This window comes from Ipomoea triloba, chromosome 2 (genome assembly GCF_003576645.1).
Source record: "Ipomoea triloba cultivar NCNSP0323 chromosome 2, ASM357664v1".
NCBI classification, from domain to species: domain Eukaryota; kingdom Viridiplantae; phylum Streptophyta; class Magnoliopsida; order Solanales; family Convolvulaceae; genus Ipomoea; species Ipomoea triloba.
Genome location: NC_044917.1, coordinates 20,223,303 through 20,246,991, shown reverse-complemented (window position 1 = coordinate 20,246,991; position 23,689 = coordinate 20,223,303). Strand labels below are relative to the sequence as shown.

Below are 23,689 nucleotides of genomic sequence, written 5' to 3'. Positions count from 1 at the left end.
ATAGGAGCTATGGACTTTCCTTTTGGTGTTCTGCTTGGGGTTCATTTGGTTCAACCATTATTGTTGAATGAGTTATTGTGTATAAAGAAATCCCTAATTTAAGAAAAAAGATTAAATAAATTAATAAAAATTTGAAAATTTAAAATATTATATATTCCAAAGATATTAAAAGGTAGTTTCTCGATTCAATTTGCTGGGTAATTAATAGGTTATTTGAGTACTTTCATTGTCAACAAATCCGCCAAGTAGTTAATGTGATTGGTTTCAAACTATTCTTTTTTATTTTTTTCATGGTATTAAATAAATACATATGTATCATTTTTTGGTGTAACTACTAATTTATTTAATTCAATAAGAGTAAAATAGAGCGATTCCGCTTCAATTTATTGGGTTATTTGAGTACTCTTTTTATCAACCAATCCACAAGTAGTTAATATAATTAGCTTCAAATTATTTAAAAATTTTTTTCATAGTATTAATAAAATACTTGGTAAATAAATATATAACATTATTTTGTACTATAACTTTGATATTTAATTACAAGATATTGTAAAAATAAGATAATAGACAATGTAATGAATATCAATTGATAAATTTGAATGTAAAGAATTTTTGCATGAGAGAAAATAAAGACAATATAACTAATGAAATTATTTCTCTTATTTAATTTAATTTAATTTTTTGATAATGAATAATTTTTTCAAATAAAGGTATTGTAAACACATAATTCTAAATTAAAGAAATACATATATATCATTTTTTGTTTTAGCTACTAATTTATTTCTACTATACTAATAAGAGCAAAAGAGAGTTAGGGCTAAAATGGGTAGAAAAAATGGCGGTCAAATTATTTAATATAATGGATGGTTCAGATGAATCATTTAATCAAATAGATGGTTATGATAATTCAGATTAATATTATTAATGGAGATTACCTAATTTAACCTTACTTTTATGATTATCCGTTAAATTTTCCGTTAAATATTATCTTCTCGGTTAAGATTCCATTAACTTTTAACTTATCCATTAATTTCTATAAGAAAGATCTTAGGTTCGAACCACATCTCAATCAAATTTGACATAATTAAGTTTCTCACTCTATTTACTCTTATTAAATTAAATAAATTAGTAGTTACAACAAAAAATGATACATATGTATTTCTTTAATTTAGAATTATATGTCTACAATACATTTATTTGAAAAAATTATTCATTATCAAANTAGAATTATGTGTCTACAATACATTTATTTGAAAAAATTATTCATTATCAAAAAATTAAATTAAATAAGAGAAATAATTTCATTAGTTATATTGTCTTTATTTTCTCTCACACAAAGATTCTTTACATTCAAATTTATCAATTGATATTCATTACATTGTCCATTATCTTATTTTTACAATATCTTGTAATTAAATATCAAAGTTATAGTACAAAATAATGCTATATATTTATTTACCAAGTATTTTATTAATACTATGAAATTTTTTTTTTAAAATAATTTGAAGCTAATTATATTAACTACTTGGGGATTGGTTGACAAAGAGAGTACTCAAATAATAACCCAACAAATTGAAGCGGAATCACTCTACTTTACTCTTATTGAATTTCTACTATACTAATAAGAGCCAAAGAGAGTTAGGGCTAAAATGGATAGAAAAAATGACGGTCAAAGTATTTAATCAAATAGATGGTTCAGATGAATCATTTAATCAAATAGATGGTTATGATAATTCAGATTAATATTATTAATAGAGATTACCTAATTTAACCTTACTTTTATGATTATCCGTTAAGTTTTCCGTTAAATATTATCTTCTCCGTTAATATTCCGTTAACTTTTAACTTACCCATTAATTTCTATAAGAAAGATCTTAGGTTCGAACCTCATCTCAATCAAATTTGACATAATTAAGTTTCTCACTCTATTTTACTCTTATTAAATTAAATAAATTAGTAGCTACAACAAAAAATGATACATATGTATTTCTTTAATTTAGAATTATGTGTCTACAATACATTTATTTGAAAAAATTATTCATTATCAAAAAATTAAATTAAATAAGAGAAATAATTTCATTAGTTATATTGTCTTTATTTTCTCTCATGCAAAGATTCTTTACATTCAAATTTATCAATTGATATTCATTACATTGTCCATTATCTTATTTTTACAATATCTTGTAATTAAATATCAAAGTTATAGTACAAAATAATGTTATATATTTATTTACCAAGTATTTTATTAATACTATGAAAAAAAATTAAAATAATTTGAAGCTAATTATATTAACTACTTGGGGATTGGTTGACAAAGAGAGTACTCAAATAATAACCCAACAAATTGAAGCGGAATCACTCTACTTTACTCTTATTGAATTTCTACTATACTAATAAGAGCCAAAGAGAGTTAGGGCTAAAATGGATAGAAAAAATGACGGTCAAAGTATTTAATCAAATAGATGGTTCAGATGAATCATTTAATCAAATAGATGGTTATGATAATTCAGATTAATATTATTAATAGAGATTACCTAATTTAACCTTACTTTTATGATTATCCGTTAAGTTTTCCGTTAAATATTATCTTCTCCGTTAAGATTCCGTTAACTTTTAACTTACCCATTAATTTCTATAAGAAAGATCTTAGGTTCGAACCTCATCTCAATCAAATTTGACATAATTAAGTTTCTCACTCTATTTACTCTTATTAAATTAAATAAATTAGTAGCTACAACAAAAAATGATACATATGTATTTCTTTAATTTAGAATTATGTGTCTACAATACATTTATTTGAAAAAATTACTCATTATCAAAAAATTAAATTAAATAAGAGAAATAATTTCATTAGTTATATTGTCTTTATTTTCTCTCACGCAAAGATTCTTTACATTCAAATTTATCAATTGATATTCATTACATTGTCCATTATCTTATTTTTACAATGTCTTGTAATTAAATATCAAAGTTATAGTACAAAATAAGTGTAACACCCCGAAAATTTCAGCTCGGCGCAGTCCGAAAGATTTATTCGGTAAACATACTTCCCGAACTCCGTTTTACTTGAAATTTTTATTTTAGAACCCCAACCTATAGTACTTGATATCCTTAAAAAAGTTTGGTCATTTGGATATTCGAGTAAACACAGAAAATTACGTTTTTGCCCTTGGCAGTGTGCTGTCCAGAATTTTTCTCTCTGGACTAGTTTTGGAAAGAAATTCAGAAACCATACTTCTACTCCTTATATTTCTATGAAATTTTATATGTAGTTTCTAGACTTGCTTAACTACATATTTGAAGAAAATGGTATCAAAATACCTTACCAAATACTCCCAATAATTTTCGTAATCTTGATCTAGTGTTCTGCCAATTTCTTTCTGCCAGCACATGTATTCTTCAATTATTGTCCCTAAATTATTTTCCACCGAAACTTTATCTGTTTGGACCTCAACTGATAAGTTGGAAGATTTTTATTTTTGGAACCACAAGATTGTGACAAGTGTCACTATTTCTAGCCACATGTGATTATTTAAATAATTCTTGAAAATGATCCAATTGTGGCTTAGTCTTCAAGACTTCCTCATCCTAATCTTATGTCTTCAAGACTTCCTCATCCTAATCTTATAAGGGAAAATATATATGCCTTGTTTCCTATTTTCCCTTGTTGTGGCCGAAATATTGAGAGGAAAAAGGGAGAAAAATATTTCATCTTCTTCGTCCATTAAAGCTTGCTTCCATAGCCAAAGTTTCTTCACAACTCGCCAAATATTCGGTAAAATTCTACTTTTATTCGGTTAAAAGCTTTGTTTTCCTTCCTAGATCTTGAATCCAAGTATAGTTTTCTTAAATATGGGGTTATGATGTTATATACTTCCTAGAATTTTTTTAAGGAAAATTTTGGGTAGGAAAATCCTATTTTACTATTTATTCTAGTATAGTTAGTGTTCTCAAGGATCTAATATTATGTATGTTGTGGATAAATATGGATTGTGTAGAAGAACCAAAAGAAGTAGAAGAGTGAGCATCTAAAGGAAATCAGTGAGATTTCAAGAAGATAAGGTAACCATCATGTCCACTAAAACCTATTTTCACTCCTGTTCTATATAATATTATTTGGTGTTGTGGAATCCTATGATATTTCTTGGTGTATAGCCTTTGTTTTGATGGTCTGCGTACCTACTTGTGGATTATTGAACTTGTGTTCTTTATTCCTTATATCTTGATGAGTATGAGCTTTGTTGTTATGGATTCCATGTTTATTTGGCTTCTGAGATGCATATTCTGATTATATGTTGTGTTCATGTTCTGAGATGAACACTGTTTGGTGGATGATTCTTGGGCTGGGATGGTGGAATGGTGAAATTCTGAGCTTTCTGACTTGATGAGTTTGAACTAACTGTGGGCCTTGTGCCTCTGTGATTATGTGCCTCTGTGATTGATGCCTCTGTGATTGGGCATTGATTGCCTCTGTGATTGGGCCTCGTGCCTCTGTGGAAACTGACTGTGGGCTTATTGCCTCTGTGGAACTAATTATGGGCTTATCGCCTCTGTGTACTAACTTGGTTTGGTAAATAGGATAGTATGGTGGTTTGGAGGATTTGGTTGGTATTATCTTTGGATATGAGGGTTTGGATTGATTTCCTTATCTTTGGTTATTTGGTTGAGTTGTATTTCCTTTGATATCTTGTTATCCTTTGGTTTGGTTATTCCTTGTGATATTCTGTTGATTTATGATTCCTTGTTATCTCGACTATAGACTTGATGTCTTATGCCTTTGTGGTTGGTATTGGACTAGTGAATGTGTCCTTGGTTTATGATTCCTTCAGCTTATCCTTATTGCGTATCCGTTTTACTAAAGAAAAGTTCGTTGGTGTGTATATTCTATATGGGTGTGTAAACTTATTTCCAAACTTACTATATATCTATACTTCCTTGCGGGTGTGAGTGGTGGTTGCTTAGCAGTCTTTTGCTAATGGTTTCCTAATGTTTTCCAGGTGATGGTGTAGTCTAAGCCGTGAGCGCGATTAGAGATAGCTCGGTGTCAAGACCAGCTTAGACTAGTTTGTGTTTAGATTTCCCTTTTGGGCCTATGTGCCTAGTATGATGTTGAACTTGGATTAGTTTCGTTATGATGCTTGGATTGGGTTTAGTTTTGGTTGGCCTGAACATCTAGGCTGTGTTTTCTTACCTAGATGTGGCATGACACCCCTTAGGTTATAAATCGCTTCCGCTATATTTGTGAAAGTTTGGGGTGTCACAATAATGCTATATATTTATTTACCAAGTATTTTATTAATACTATGAAAAAAAAATTTTAAAATAATTTGAAGCTAATTATATTAACTACTTGGGGATTGGTTGACAAAGAGAGTACTCAAATAATAACCCAACAAGTTGAAGCGGAATCACTCTACTTTAGTCTTATTGAATTAAATAAATTAGTAGTTACACAAAAAAATGGTACATATGTATTTCATTAATACCATGAGAAAAATAAAAAAAAATAGTTTGAAACCAATCATATATAACTACTTGGGGGATTTGTTGACAATGAAAGTACTCAAATAACCCATTACCCAGCAAATTGAAGCGATAAACTACCTTTTAATATCTTTGGAATATATAATATTTTAAATTTTTAAATTTTTATTAATTTATTTAATCTTTTTTCTTAAACTAGGGATTTCTTTATCCACAATAACTCATTCAACAATAATGGTTGAACCAAATGAATCTCAAGCAGAACACCTAAAAGAAAGTCCATAACTCCTATANTGGAGGATTTGGTTGGTATTATCTTTGGATATGAGGGTTTGGATTGATTTCCTTATCTTTGGTTATTTGGTTGAGTTGTATTTCCTTTGATATCTTGTTATCCTTTGGTTTGGTTATTCCTTGTGATATTCTGTTGATTTATGATTCCTTGTTATCTCGACTATAGACTTGATGTCTTATGCCTTTGTGGTTGGTATTGGACTAGTGAATGTGTCCTTGGTTTATGATTCCTTCAGCTTATCCTTATTGCGTATCCGTTTTACTAAAGAAAAGTTCGTTGGTGTGTATATTCTATATGGGTGTGTAAACTTATTTCCAAACTTACTATATATCTATACTTCCTTGCGGGTGTGAGTGGTGGTTGCTTAGCAGTCTTTTGCTAATGGTTTCCTAATGTTTTCCAGGTGATGGTGTAGTCTAAGCCGTGAGCGCGATTAGAGATAGCTCGGTGTCAAGACCAGCTTAGACTAGTTTGTGTTTAGATTTCCCTTTTGGGCCTATGTGCCTAGTATGATGTTGAACTTGGATTAGTTTCGTTATGATGCTTGGATTGGGTTTAGTTTTGGTTGGCCTGAACATCTAGGCTGTGTTTTCTTACCTAGATGTGGCATGACACCCCTTAGGTTATAAATCGCTTCCGCTATATTTGTGAAAGTTTGGGGTGTCACAATAATGCTATATATTTATTTACCAAGTATTTTATTAATACTATGAAAAAAAAATTTTAAAATAATTTGAAGCTAATTATATTAACTACTTGGGGATTGGTTGACAAAGAGAGTACTCAAATAATAACCCAACAAGTTGAAGCGGAATCACTCTACTTTAGTCTTATTGAATTAAATAAATTAGTAGTTACACAAAAAAATGGTACATATGTATTTCATTAATACCATGAGAAAAATAAAAAAAAATAGTTTGAAACCAATCATATATAACTACTTGGGGGATTTGTTGACAATGAAAGTACTCAAATAACCCATTACCCAGCAAATTGAAGCGATAAACTACCTTTTAATATCTTTGGAATATATAATATTTTAAATTTTTAAATTTTTATTAATTTATTTAATCTTTTTTCTTAAACTAGGGATTTCTTTATCCACAATAACTCATTCAACAATAATGGTTGAACCAAATGAATCTCAAGCAGAACACCTAAAAGAAAGTCCATAACTCCTATATCATAATTTCATTGCATGACGTTGTCATCTATGCTACCAACAATAACCGAATTGCAAATAACACACTACCAACAAAAAGGAAGAGAACAAATAGTAAGATGAAGACAATGACAATGTTATCTCAAAAGAGAATTAAGAACACTTAGAAAAATTCAAACGAAAAGTAGTATTTATTTAGATTATCATTTTTAGACCAAATATTTAGAGTATCAATTTTTCAAGGTAATAGTGAATTTTCTATATTATCTTGGATTCATATATTTTGAGTTAGATATTTAAATAAAAAAATCCGACATTCAATTACCCATGTATAAACTTCTCCTATAAAATCTTGCATTGATATAATTTCAAATATTTATTTAAATATAAAAATTGGGCATTAACTCATACGTGCAATGCGCGTATAACACTAGTTAATTTAATAAGAGTAAATAGAGTGAGAAACATAATTATGTCAAATTTGATTGAGATGAGGTTCGAACCTAAGATCTTTCTTATAGAAATTAATGGGTAAGTTAAAAGTTAACGAAATATTAACGGAGAAGAGAATATTTAACGGAAAACTTAACGGATAATCATAAAAGTAAGGTTAAATTAGGTAATCTCTATTAATAATTTTAATTCGAATTATCTTAACCATCTATTTGATTAAATACTTCATCTGAACCATCCATTTGATTAAATAATTTGACCGTCATTTTTTCTACCCATTTTAGGCCTAACCCTCTTTGGCTAATTTAATTTTTTGATAATGAATAATTTTTTCAAATAAAGGTATTGTAGACACATAATTCTAAATTAAAGAAATACATATGTATCATATTTTGTTGTAGCTACTAATTTATTTAATTTAATAAGAGTAAATAGAGTGAGAAACTTAATTATGTCAAATTTGATTGAGATGAGGTTCGAACCTAAGATCTTTTTTATAGAAATTAATGGGTAAGTTAAAAGTTAACGAAATATTAACGGAGAAGAGAATATTTAACGGAAAACTTAACGGATAATCATAAAAGTAAGGTTAAATTAGGTAATCTCTATTAATAATATTAATTCAAATTATCTTAACCATCTATTTGATTAAATACTTCATCTGAACCATCCATTTGATTAAATAATTTGACCGTCATTTTTTCTACCCATTTTAGGCCTAACCCTCTTTGGCTAATTTAATTTTTTGATAATGAATAATTTTTTCAAATAAAGGTATTGTAGACACATAATTCTAAATTAAAGAAATACATATGTATCATATTTTGTTGTAGCTACTAATTTATTTAATTTAATAAGAGTAAATAGAGTGAGAAACTTAATTATGTCAAATTTGATTGAAATGAGGTTCGAACCTAAGATCTTTTTTATAGAAATTAATGGGTCAGTTAAAAGTTAACGAAATATTAACGGAGAAGAGAATATTTAACGGAAAACTTAACAGATAATAATAAAAGTAAGGTTAAATTAGGTAATCTCTATTAATAATATTAATTCGAATTATCTTTACCATCTATTTGATTAAATACTTCATCTGAACCATCCATTTGATTAAATAATTTGACCGTCATTTTTTCTACCCATTTTAGGCCTAACCCTCTTTGGCTAATTTAATTTTTTGATAATGAATAATTTTTTCAAATAAATGTATTGTAGACACATAATTCTAAATTAAAGAAATACATATGTATCATATTTTGTTGTAGCTACTAATTTATTTAATTTAATAAGAGTAAATAGAGTGAGAAACTTAATTATGTCAAATTTGATTGAGATGAGGTTCGAACCTAAGATCTTTCTTATAGAAATTAATGGGTAAGTTAAAAGTTAACGGAATATTAACGGAGAAGAGAATATTTAACGGAAAACTTAACGGATAATCATAAAAATAAGGTTAAATTAGGTAATCTCTATTAATAATATTTGATTAAATACTTCATCTGAACCATCCATTTGATTAAATAATTTGACCGTCATTTTTTCTACCCATTTTAGGCCTAACCCTCTTTGGCTAATTTAATTTTTTGATAATGAATAATTTTTTCAAATAAAGGTATTGTAGACACATAATTCTAAATTAAAGAAATACATATGTATCATATTTTGTTGTAGCTACTAATTTATTTAATTTAATAAGAGTAAATAGAGTGAGAAACTTAATTATGTCAAATTTGATTGAGATGAGGTTCGAACCTAAGATCTTTCTTATAGAAATTAATGGGTAAGTTAAAAGTTAACGGAATATTAACAGAGAAGAGAATATTTAACAGAAAACTTAACGGATAATCATAAAAGTAAGGTTAAATTAGGTAATCTCTATTAATAATATTAATTTGAATTATCTTAACCATCTATTTGATTAAATAATTAATCTGAACCATCCATTTGATTAAATAATTTGACCGTCATTTTTTCTACCCATTTTAGGCCTAACCTTCTTTGGCTCTTATTAGTATAGTAGATATATATAAAAACAAAATCCTAGCTTTAAGCTTCCCGCCCAAAACAGTCCTACAATATTCAGGATGCTAGTATTTCCTATTTTCCTATTCGTTGTACAATCTACATTACAATTCCTATCGTACTACAATTCTACATTACAATTCCTATCATACTACAATTCTATCATAATAAGATACAACCTTATATAAATCTCCTATTCGTTGTACAATTCTACATTACAATTCATATCGTACTACAATTCTACATTACAATTCATATCGTACTACAATTCTACATTACAATTCCTATTATACTACAATTCTACCATAATAAGATACAACCTTATATAAATCCCTAATCCTATACTTTGAACTTTAGAAGAGAAATGCAGTGTAATTATTCCAGACCTCCCCACTTTCAAATCTGCAAATTCTGTTGCTGCGCCTGTTTTCTTTCAATTCTACAAATCGAAAACAATTTTCTTCTTTCACTACTGGAGCCTGTTTTTTCGTTGTTATTTGTCGGGGAATAGCAGCGCTCCGCAGTCAACCAACAGACACTGGAGTGCCTACTCCATGACTGGCACTCCATGACTCCCAGGTAATTTTTCCAAATAGTTTGATTTGTAATACCATTCCTGCAAAAGAAAAAACAGCATAGAGTAATGATAACTAATTAACAATTTTAGTATTAGGTATTACAAATTAATATATAATTTACATAATAATTAAATATAGAAAGACCGATTATATTATAAACTCAATAATTTTGTAAAAGAATGTAGTGTTATTACTTTATTTGATGGTATAGTTAGTGCAATGAAAATGACATGTGATATACCAAACATATGTTGGTACGGGATCATTCGAAAACATTGAGGAAAATAACATCTCCCTGGTCATATTGTTTTATTTAACATTACTCAATTGTATATTGTTTTATTTAATATGAATAAAAATTATGGTCATGTTTGGGCATATTGGGTTATTTTGTATTTATTGTTATGAATTTTTTAAGTTGTTAGTCTGTTGCCTTTTTCTTTTTTTTTTTGAGTTTTTTCAGCTTTTTGCTTGGTTTTAAATTTCATGATCTTCCTCATGGAACTTGCATCCATTTACAAATTTTCGAGTTTGTCGTTAAATTCAACAAACTCTTGAAGGAGAAATCTATGATATTCATAATTTCATTGTGCAAACGTGTAGCATGAGGTTTAAGTCATTTGAGCATAAATACACTATGAAAGCGAACCAACGAAGAAACAGCACTCCTGAGTTCTTGTGCTAAATGTGTTTCTTTATGTTTTTCCTTCTTTGCTCTTTAATATTGATAAATCATATGTTAGCTTATCAATTAAGACAGTAAGAAACCCAAAGAAGACTTTAAGATATTTTTCCATAGGAAACAAGAGCAAAAGTATAATATATGCAGTAACCAGAGAAGCCATAAGGTGGGACAAATCCAGATGCACAAAGAACACTATAAATATTTCTTTAAAGATCACTCAAAGTTAACATATTCCAAATAATCCTTCTATACAAATCTTTCAACTTTTCACTTTTCAAGACCATATTCAATTATTGAAAGAACAATATAAACAAAAATAAACTTCATAATAAAAATGATTGGTCAAATCTCTCTTTCCCAGAAGGCATGATAACATTTTTTTTTTCAAATAAAATAATACAATTATTCCCATCACCACTCCAATTCAACAATATTATTCATATTCCTATTCGAAATACGATAAAACAATATTAAAAACAATATTCCAACTCATTTAACTAACTATTAATTAACTATGATCATACAATAATTTTTTATGAGCATCAGTTTTCACAATTCACACAAACAACATAATAAGGAAACTCACAGACTCAACAATTTTAAGGGGTAAGAAGAAGCTAGCAAAAGACTATAGATCAATGTTAGAACCAATCTCATTATATACTGTTTCAATCACTATTTTCCTTATTATCTATATACTTTAGAACTCTGGACTTGGTTTTCTCATACTGAGAAATTTCTCAAATTGAGAAAGCAGACTAGAGTTTCTCAAATTGAGAAACATAAACATGGATTGAATTATCTGATAAGTTGTGCATGTGTTCTCAAATTGGGGAAAAAAAACTGAAAAAGATAAGAGTATAGAAGTATTCGTAAGAGAATATGTCAACAAAAAGATGAAAAATGAATGAAATAATGTCACCAAGTAATAGTTAAAAGAGGTATAAAAATTTACTGTGAGAAAGATAGAATTTGCACCATGGTTCGTGCTTTGTCCGTTTAGCGCCCCCTCCATCGGCGCTTTTCCAGGCCGACCTTGCTAGACGGGCAGCGCCATAAACCTTCCATGGGCCGCCGGGGTGTCAGCAAGATGGAGGATCTTGGCGAGGCTATTGCTGACAATCCTCGTGACACCGACGGTTAGAAATAATAATAAAAAATTACAATTACCACAAGAAATCTATACTATATATAAAAGCATTATCCTCCTCCAGAATTTTCCCGCCCAAACGTAGGGGTATTTTAGTAATATGGTAATTATAATAACAATAATAATATTAATATTAATAATATTAAATATTAATGATAGAATAATATTAATTATAATTGATTATAATAGGTTATTTGTAATTATGATACTTATTAGGATCGAATAATATTAATGAGATAAGAATGTTGTTTTGATTGTTACAATTTTTGGTAATATTTACCTAAACGTACTCATATTCTGGCTGAGACACAAAAATTATAAATGCCAATCATATTATATTATATATGTCAATAATATCTAATAATTGTAATTGACAATTTCCATGTAAAATTAAATCAAATTACGAATGTCAATCATTTATTGTAATTGGCAATAAAAATTGGTAATATTTATATATACACGAACATTGTCTTCAAAAAAAAAAAAACACGAATTACGAATTCTGGCTGAGATACAAAAATTATGAATGTCAATCATATTATATTATATATATGCTAATATATTACGAATGTCAATCATATATATATGCTAATATATGCTAATAATATATATCTATATAATCTATATATCTATAGATAATCTATACTTCTATACTATATATAAAAGTAACATCCTCCTTCCAAATTTTTATTAATATGAAAATTTTATATGAAAATTAAATAATATCTATCATAATTGATAATAATCATTATTGACAAATTGAAAAGGAAACGAATATTATTAATTAATGAAAAATTATAAAGATTCCTAATTGACTGAAATAATATTTGATTAAGAGGTAAATTAAAAAAGGAATTTGATATTATTAATTTATAATTCTCACATTCCCTACCTATAAATACAATGGATGGTGACAAAAAATTATAATTCTTTATTTTGCACTTGCCTCCCTCATCTCCTCATGTTGGTAGTTCTCTCATTCCCTTCTTCCACCACCGAGTAAGAAATCATATTACAAGGTTTGATATTACGCTGAATCTTCCTTTTATGATATGAATTAATTATTGCTTTTTCTTTTTATAGTTATGTACTGACCAGGTGTTTGCAAGCTTTTGAGCCTCCGAGAACATCCAATTGTTCAGAAACCTGTTGATCCTAGCCTCTTCATGCATCGTTATACTAATGGTCCGAGGCTGAAGGTCAAAATAATTCATCCTCTATTCGTTTAAGTCTGTCCCATTTTTTCTCATTTTTGATGTGTAAACTAAATTGCTAAGGATAATGATTAATTCTCTATGAGTTGGTGCATCTCCATCCAAAATGCTTAGATAATTATCAAATGTGCTTTCTTCCAAATCGTTGTGGGCTGTAGGAGTTGAAATGCATAATTTTGACTTCTCTTCCTCCATCAGTTGTAATGAAATGTGACTACAAGAGTGGCATATCAAAGAGAGTGTTGCAGATTGTTGCAAGCACGAAACGAGATTGGATGTAATTGATAGATGAATGATTTTGTGATGTCTAAGTGGTCTCTCTCATGAATATTTTAAATTAATTGCGAACTGGTAGAAAATCAGTCGGGTTTTTTGGCACAACATTATATATTTCTGCACTCTCTTGTGGGTTTGGATATTTAAAATCTAATGTTGTAAGTATATATATTGCAAAAGTTGGTCGGTTAATTAAGTTCTACTGTTAGATATTTTTCTACACCATTAACATGTAATATGCATTTTTATTATATAATAATAATTGACATTATATTTATTTTTTAAATTATTTCTTCTTTATTTTCTATATTTATTTTAATAATAATATATTTATCTAATCATAATAATATACAAAATTGTCTAAGACTTCAAATTGGATTCCAAAAATACATTTTCATGATATCGATATTGCCTAATATTCTTATTAATTATTTCCAACCTAATTATTTCAATTCCTAGCCGAAATTAATGTACTAAAATATTAATTATTTATTAACATATATTCTTATTTTATATTTAAGGTATAATATTATTAGTACAAAACTAGATTATCATTCCCTTCTTTTGAGTAATTATTATAATATTTTTATGGTTTTTTTTTTATACTTGCCATTATAAAGTATAATTGATTTTGTACTAATATTATATATATATATATATATATATATATATATATATATATATATATATTAGTACAAAATAAATTATACATGTGTTAATAATTGCTTAATAATTATTATGGTAATTCTCATCACCTACTCCCATGTGATTTTTTATGATTATTTTATGATAATCTATATACATATTTTTATACTTAAGTATAATATTATTGGCACAAAATAAATTATAGTTATCTTTTTTTTTAGGTGTAAATACTTAACTTTTTTTTGAAAACTGTAAATACTTAACTTAATAATTAAATATTAATATAATCGCCGAATTTTTATTTACTGTAATCATTACGGTAATTCTCATTCCCTTCTTCCGTGTAATTATTTAAGTAATATATATAAAATTATAATATTATTATAATTATAACTAAAGAATACTTTTTTTTTAGCATTAATGTACTATAATTATTCAACCTTTTTTTTATATATAATTTTCCTAATATAATTTGTATCTAATTGATTTTGAGATTAATATATAAATCATTACATTTCAAGATTTTTTTTACCTTACCATAATTCATCATTTTCCATTGTATCTCTTGCTTTTTTTCAGCCACATAATTAAAGCTCTACCCATAATGGTTCTTACTTTCGTTTTACTCAATGAAATAAATGCCTAAAGTACTGCTTAGACAATTAGGGTACGATTGATTCGATTGAGATAATTTTTTTTTGTTTTTTTGTTTTGTTTTTTTTTGTTTTTGTCGAAAACAATTTTAATAGGCTGCTGTAAATATATATATATTTTTGGTTTATTTCATTAGACTTTCTATTTATTCATTTATTTATTGTATTTCATTTATTTATTTACTTAGATAACTAAAATAATAGCAATGATTATCTTTTACATGTATCTATATTAAATGACATGTATACAATATATGCGGACTATGCATATTACTGGCATATTTTATGTATGTGTAATTTTCATAATTATGTTTATATTCTAGGCACATTTGATTTATTTAAATTCAAATGTTTTAAAATCACGTGTTGTATCTAATAACATAATGTTTTATAATATGATTTTTTGGTAAAATATTGTGACGATCAATATATACAAGCAATTCAATATTACAAGAGACCAAATATTATATTGAGTGATATTTTTACACTAATCACATAATAAAATAATTGTACACGTTCAGTATTAGAATTTTTATTATTATTCTATCTTTAGTTTTATTATCTAAATATATAATTTAAAATATTTATCTGTGCATCGCACGGGTAATTGAGCAATTATTTGTTTGAATTCAAGCAAGGATAACATTAGAAAACATAATCGATCCAACAATTTTCATCATTTGCACTATATAATATTGATGTTATAATTTATATAATTATATATCGATTTAAATATTCTTAAAACATTATAACAAAATTCATTCCGTGCAACGTACGGGCGAAAATACTAGTGCTATTAATAATAATAATAATAATAATAATAATAATAATAATAATAATAATATTTAAGAATTGGTTAATTCTCAGGTTCCTGTTGATGTGATTAGCATAAGAGCGGGCTTAGGCTTGGATGTGTTTGGCTTTGAGAGCTTAGCTTTGAGGTAAGTTTTTATGTCCGTTAAAACTACCTTTCCCTATCTAAAATGTGTTATTTATCTGATTTGGGTCTTTAAACTATTTCAAAATGTGTTTGAGTTTATAAAATGTGATAAATAGCAAAATGTGTGTATTTTGGTGTTACCTTATGATTTACTAATCTATGAATATGTGTACATTTATCTATTAAGGATATTACGGTGAATTATAAGAATATGCAACTATGCTATTTTTGGGATATATAAACTATATTTATTTGTGACTTGTGAGCAAGATAAGCTATATTATAGTTGAAGGATAAATTCTATTTTCAGTATAAACCCTATTTTAGAAATGTATATATATATATAGAAAATTAATCAAATGCGGCCTGTGCATTACGTGCGGTCGTGTGACCCAAGATATGTCGCTGGATGGAGGTGATCTAACGGTGGAGGTTATATATTAGGATTTAGGAAGTTTAATTTGCGTAACTTAAGTGGGGGCTTTATGGTAATTGTAAGTGGGGAGGTAATTTTAGAGTACAAAAACACCAACAAACGTATTATTAAAACACACCATTCTACGTTATAAAATGCACCACTAGAGAAATTAAAACACACCATTCCCCACCATACCGAAATACACCACTCAATTCAAATGCACCAACAAAATTAAAACACACCATTATACGTTATAAAATGCACCAGTTCTCAGATTAAAACACACCACTTAACCACCACACACCAAATGCAACTACTCTAGTAAAATTCACCACCATGTGTATTAAAACACACCATTATACGCTATAAAATGCACCACTGGACAAATTAAAACACACCATTCCCCACCATACCGAAATACACCACTCAATTCAAATGCACCAACAAAATTAAAATACACCATTATACGTTATAAAATGCACCAGTTCTTAGATTAAAACACACCACACACCAAATACACTTACTATTGCGAATTACACCAATATTATTCCAAATATGAACCAGATTAATGTTGATAATGCACAGAGTATTGCGAATTACTCCATTATCGTTTCTCTGTTGGAGTCGACCTATGCGTTTTGTTCAGAACGGAGCGCTCGTTGCTGGTGATGGAGTTCCTTTTACGCTCGTCTGGTGTTTGTTGCTCATTGCTCGTCGACTTCAAGTCTCCGTCGTCGTCTGATCAGATCTGGTTTTGAAATTGTATTGAATTGTCAACATTATCTTTCCCGTTCGCGTAGCTAAAGATCGGTGCTTGTATTGTTTGGATTAATATGAAGCCTTAGATCATGGGATATAATGGTGCAAATAAGGCCACACAGCCGCACGGGGGAGACTGGCCGCATTTGATGGGGACTCTATATATATATATATATATATATATATATATATATATATATATATACTCTATTGATTTGAGAACTATATCTGAATAGCCGGTGGGCAATGGAAATATTGTTGAAAACCTATTTTGAAAGAATATCACTATCAGGAATCACATAAAAACGTAATTATTTTTGGAGAAATACTTATGTTTATAATCTATATGGAGGTTATCTATATTTTTATTATTGGAGGTTACGAGAATCTTGGGTTGCGGTCCAGATTATTGTGAGCACTTAGGGCTGCGGTTCTATTTGCTATTGATATGAGAACCTAGGGTTGCGGTCCTATTCGTTATTGTTTGGGTGGGTAACCTAGTAGAAAGTATCATGCGTTACTAGGGCTAGTAATTACCTTTGGAACTTGGAATCCCCTGAGTGTGCACACTTAAGGTTTCTAGTTCTTGTTTCCGTTTTACATTGCATGGGTATGAAGGTTCGGTACTGGAGGTAAGCTCCGTTCCTATCCTCCTAGTGGTGATTTGAGTTTCTCCATACTTATGTTTTACTTGGTGATTTAACTATGAACTAAGAATTTTGGATACCTCCACTTATGTATTATTATGCTATATTGATACTTGAGTTGAACTATCTATATGTTGAGAATGATTTTGAGAATATTTGTACTGGAAATGCTTATATGATAAACTATGCTTTATGATTATGAATTCCTCCTTATCTATATTATATTCTGGAAATATTCTTGAGTAAAGTTGGAATTGTATTCCTCCGTACTTTATATATATATATATATATATATATATATATATGAACCTATTGGTACTTTGAGTTGTGTGTGTGTTATCCTTAAATACTTAAGTTATGTGTGGAAAACTATCTTGGGAAATACCTATATATCACTATCTTTGGTGTCAGTCAAACTCTTTTAATGAATGGTTTCAAAACTTATTTACAAAGTATATCTATTTTCAAAAGTATATGTGTACTTATTTTACAGGGCCGGGTAGAGCTTAGTTAGCATTTTCGCTAATCCTGTTTGTTTGTATTGTTTTCAGGACTTGGTGTAAAGTGACTCGTTTTGAGAGCAATGTGTAGAGCTAGTTGCCTCGGATTGGATTCTTGGAATAAATAACTTAGCTTAGAATTTGAGTTATTGTATTCTTGTTGATTTGTATCTTGTATAGCGAACTGTTGTAATTGGGATGATAGATAGTAGGCTTAGCATTTGGGCTTTGGTTGGCCCAAATGTGGCGTGGCACCCCTAAACTCTAGTGTTGTTTTGGGTTTCCGTATTTGATTTCCCCTTTTGAGTTATGATTATTATCTATTTATTTACCTATTAGTAGTGTATTCCTGTATTAGAATTTGGGGGTGTTACAACTAGTGTCATACACATCCACATCAATAGCAACTTGCTAGAATTTTGGCTTGATGAGCCTTTGCTTGATCACTCCGGTTTTTATTTTGGACCCGGAACTCATTGTTGTTGCCTCTACCTCTACTACATCGGGTATAACCTCGATCGCGACCCCTCCTCAACCCCTTCTAAAATTGCTTGACCAGGTAACATTTTGTGGTTTAGGCACCAGTGCAGAACCAATCGAACATGCATTGTGATTTTTCATCAACAACTGGTTATGCTTCTCAGCCATAAGGAGTGCTGAAATCATCTCAGAATTCTTCTAATAATTATTTTCCCTATACTGTTGATGTAGTACAACGTTACTCACATGAAAAGTTGACAGGGTCTTTTCAATTAAATCTTTCTTTGAAACTTCCTATTTACAGAGTTTTAGTTGCGACACTATTTTATGTAGAGCTGAATTATAGTCAGGTACCAACTTATAATTTTAAAACCAGAGCTTAAGCAATCAAACTGTGCCTGAGATTGAAACGATTAGTTTCAGTTGCTACACTATTGATGACTGTTGGTCGAAATGATCCTTCAAGGACTTCCCTAACGCAGGGGACCTTTTCTTCCATAACACAAGGTGACATTTTTTAGAAAAAAAAAAACTATTTTTAAGGTTGTGATTCAAGTGGTGACATAGGAAAATGAGAGCTTGCTCCTTCTAGGCATCGGTGCTACAACTTAGCAACAATAGTTTAGCTTAATTCCTTGGATGCAAGATATATCTTAACATCCAGAACCCAAATTAAATAATTATTCTCATCAAGCACAAGCTCATTAAATTCATGTTTTGCAATGGAAGACATGATCTACAAAAATTATCATTTTCATGCAAATTATGTTTGCCAAGAAGTGGGTAACGTTCTTGAGCAAAAACGTAATCTGGATGCAATTTTTACAAAATAGTAGGTGACAACTTTGGGAAAACATACATAATTTTACATACATGTTCAAGATAGTGGACGGAAAATTATTCTACATAAATATGTATACATGTTCACATTGGACAAGAAACATCATATCACATGATCTTACATGCACATTGATTTTTGTATTGCAAAAGTAATTATTGTTTTTTTAAAGAAGAAGACGATCTGATCCATGACAACATACACATGCGAGCGGTTTTGTAGCCATGCACGCATCTGACAAAAATGGCCAAATATACAGAGAAACACATAATATAATCGTACATACGAGTATACATAACATAATAATACAATCAAGGGGAATAAAGCTTATTACACAAAACAAGAATTCTAAAATTTTTATTTAAACTCTAAGACATATATACAAATAATCGATATACATATGCAACTCATAGTTTTCAAGAAAATAAAATCCACACAAATGCAACCGAACATACTATTCACCGAAGAGTATGATAGTGAATCGTGTTGATAACGTATTGTAAATTCAACCCATAACTCAGTTTTCTAGGGTAATGTTAGTGTAGTTGTACACCAAGAATAATACAGATAAAATAGAGAGAAATGTAAAATGGCGATGAACGGGAGAAAAATGCATGAATCCCTTTTTAATTATAATTGTTCTTAGGTGGCTCAAGTGGCTGGACAAGATTTCTTTGACACGTTTAGTCTGGTGGTAAAGATAACTACTGTTCGATTATTACTATCCATGGCTTTATCGTCTGGTTGGGTCATTCATCAATTGTGTAACACCCCGGTTCTCAAGACTTACACTTATCACGAAATCCGTAATAAACGCTGCGGAAGCTTATACATAATATCAACAGAAAGCCGGGTGCTACCGCCACACTTAGAGTGAATTCTATCACCTCTTTGATAAAACTTCCACTCTCAGTGCACAGGCTAAAAGAAATTTCACTCAACATCAACACCCCAAACATCAAAATATAATATTTTAGGTATATATATATATATACATAATACACGTATATACATATATACACACATTACCCGTATATATATATATATACATAATACACGTATATACATATATACACACATTACCCGTATATATATATATATACATAATACACGTATATACATATATACACACATTACCCGTATATATATATATATACATAATACACGTATATACATATATACACACATTACCCGTATATATATATATATACATAATACACGTATATACATATATACACACATTACCCGTATATATATATATATACATAATACACGTATATACATATATACACACATTACCCGTATATATATATATATACATAATACACGTATATACATATATACACACATTACCCGTATATATATATATATACATAATACACGTATATACATATATACACACATTACCCGTATATATATATATATACATAATACACGTATATACATATATACACACATTACCCGTATATATATATATATACATAATACACGTATATACATATATACACACATTACCCGTATATATATATATATACATAATACACGTATATACATATATACACACATTACCCGTATATATATATATATACATAATACACGTATATACATATATACACACATTACCCGTATATATATATATATACATAATACACGTATATACATATATACACACATTACCCGTATATATATATATATACATAATACACGTATATACATATATACACACATTACCCGTATATATATATATATACATAATACACGTATATACATATATACACACATTACCCGTATATATATATATATACATAATACACGTATATACATATATACACACATTACCCGTATATATATATATATACATAATACACGTATATACATATATACACACATTACCCGTATATATATATATATACATAATACACGTATATACATATATACACACATTACCCGTATATATATATATATACATAATACACGTATATACATATATACACACATTACCCGTATATATATATATATATTAATATCAAAAGATATCTACAAGAGTTTGTCCGACGGGCTGTCATTACAAACTCCGGGTCCTCCACAACCTAACAGACTAGAGGCAGCCAAAACTAAGGTTACCAAAAGATATTTACTGGGCTGACTGGGGTTGCTGGAGTATAGTCAGGGGATGCTGGAGTATAGCCTGGAGAGTAGCCTTGAGAATAGGGTGGAGAATACGGGTCTCTGCCCGACGTGTCATGCAGAATCTGACCAACAAAAGTAGGTCCCGGGCAAACATGATCAGGAGTGTTTGCCAGGCTACAGGATCCCTCACTAGATGACATCTGAAATGACGTACACGGTGAAGTGTAGTTAGCACGACGGCTAAGTAAGGTAATCCATTTGTCTCTTCCATCAGGTAAAAGTTTTGACAAATATTTCATAAAGGTAAATACACATTACCAAATATGGTGTCCAGGTCTTTCATAACTGAAATCAACAGTTAATGCCATATAATTACAAGAATATAATGAGTATATAAGTCACAACACATTTCCTTACTCAAATTTCCTAGTTCATCAAACTAGGTTGCCTTTGACTTCTTTTTCATTCAAGCTAGGTTTTCAGCACTAGCCATGTCTATTACATATGTCATTGCCGCAATTATGACCTCTAGTTGTCTTTAATTACGAAAACGCTACTTAGTTTCTGACTAGAAGCAAGAGACCTTATTGAGGATACAAGTTTCTTTGACTAGACCGAAATCGGATCTGGACATGGGGATTACGGTCCTGCCCCAAGTCTTATTCGTGATCCCTTGGACGAAGGTTCATCATTATGGTCCCTAGTTTGGCCCCACCTAGGTCCATAAAGCTGATACCAACCCGAAAATGACATGAGTATCTATACTTAAGTGTGCACACCCCCACGGCCTACGCCTGACTGAGTGACGCAGAGACTCCCTACGCCTGACGAAGTGACGTAGAGACAACTGTACATATATTGAAGAAAACCATCGGTACTATAGCCCGAGGTAATATAAATGACAAGGTCCTCTTTGACTTCCTGAAACTAAGGTTTTGAAAACATTTTCCTTCCTTTCTCATCTTCTTTGAGTCAAAATCATTTTTGGACATTTTCCACAAAATCAAGTCCCCATTTTGAAATCAATTACCATTCTCACCTTGGTTCACAAGTCTTGTCTCTCAAAACATTTTCCATCATCACCCTACACGTATGTATATATGCATACCACACAACACTTTCCACATATTTATGCATATTCACTTAAGGTACACATCATACCCAAATATATACATACTACAACACTTTATTTAATTATACATACATACTCATATATGTACATATATACACACATTACCCGTATATATATATATATACATAATACACGTATATACATATATACACACATACCATATATATATATACACAACACGTATATATATATATATGCTGCCCCATACACACATATAATATGTATACATAATACGGTACATATACTACAATTATATATACATAATGTCATACGTTATACTACTTGTACCTACTTGTTGTATACTATATAAATACATGTACATATATATACATCCTATACATATGATATATATATACTACATACACGTATATATGTATATATATATATTGACATATACTATATTCACAATATATGTAATTTGGCCTACTAACAACATAACATAACATATTTCATAGTATAGATAATTACACATACTAGTACCATAACATGACATATACATATGTGTATTATGTAGAACATAGTCATAATCCACGTCCTTAGCATCACCTAATCACCATTAACTCACTAACTACCTCACAATTATCATTAACACATCCATAATCATACTAAGCATAATTCAGAAAATTTCAGCTTGGCGCAGTCCGAAAGATTGAGCCGGTAAAAATAGTTCCCGAACTCTTTTCCACTTGAAATTTTTATGGTAGAACCCAAACTTATAGTACTTGATGTCCATAAAAAGTTTTGGTCATTTTGGTCCGCGAATAAACACAGAAAATTCCATCTTTGCCCTTGGCAGTGTGCTGTCTGGAAATTTTGTCTCTCTCTGGACCAGTTTTGGGAAACATTCCGAAAACCATACTTCCACTACTCCGATCATTATGAAATTTTATATGTGGGTTCTACACTTATAGAACTACATGTCTAAAAAAAATAGGATTAAAATACCTTACCAATATTTCCCAATAAATCTCGGAAGTTACTGCCAGAATCTACCCTGATTTCCTTTCACTATTTTCACAAGTATAAGCCTATATGGACATAAATACAACATATACAAGCATATCCAAGCTATGAACATGTATACAAAAATATTCCCAAAGCTCCAAAAACACCATATTTCAACCAAATAATCAATTATCTAATTTCAAGTGACTAAACCAACTTAAGGGAATTCCTTACCTCCACCGGGTTACTAGTCCTCGTAGAAGACTTTTGGAGTTGATTTCCC

At 29.4% G+C, this 23,689-nt stretch overlaps 1 long non-coding RNA gene across 1 annotated transcript; it reads left to right on the top strand.

Moving 5' to 3' along the window:
* The first annotated feature begins 3,633 nt into the window (after positions 1 to 3,633).
* LOC116005093 lies at positions 3,634 to 5,337 on the top strand. The gene is made up of 3 exons (XR_004094883.1): positions 3,634 to 3,775; positions 3,999 to 4,062; positions 4,998 to 5,337. It is a non-coding gene; the product is annotated as an uncharacterized LOC116005093 (long non-coding RNA).
* The last annotated feature ends 18,352 nt before the right edge of the window (positions 5,338 to 23,689 follow it).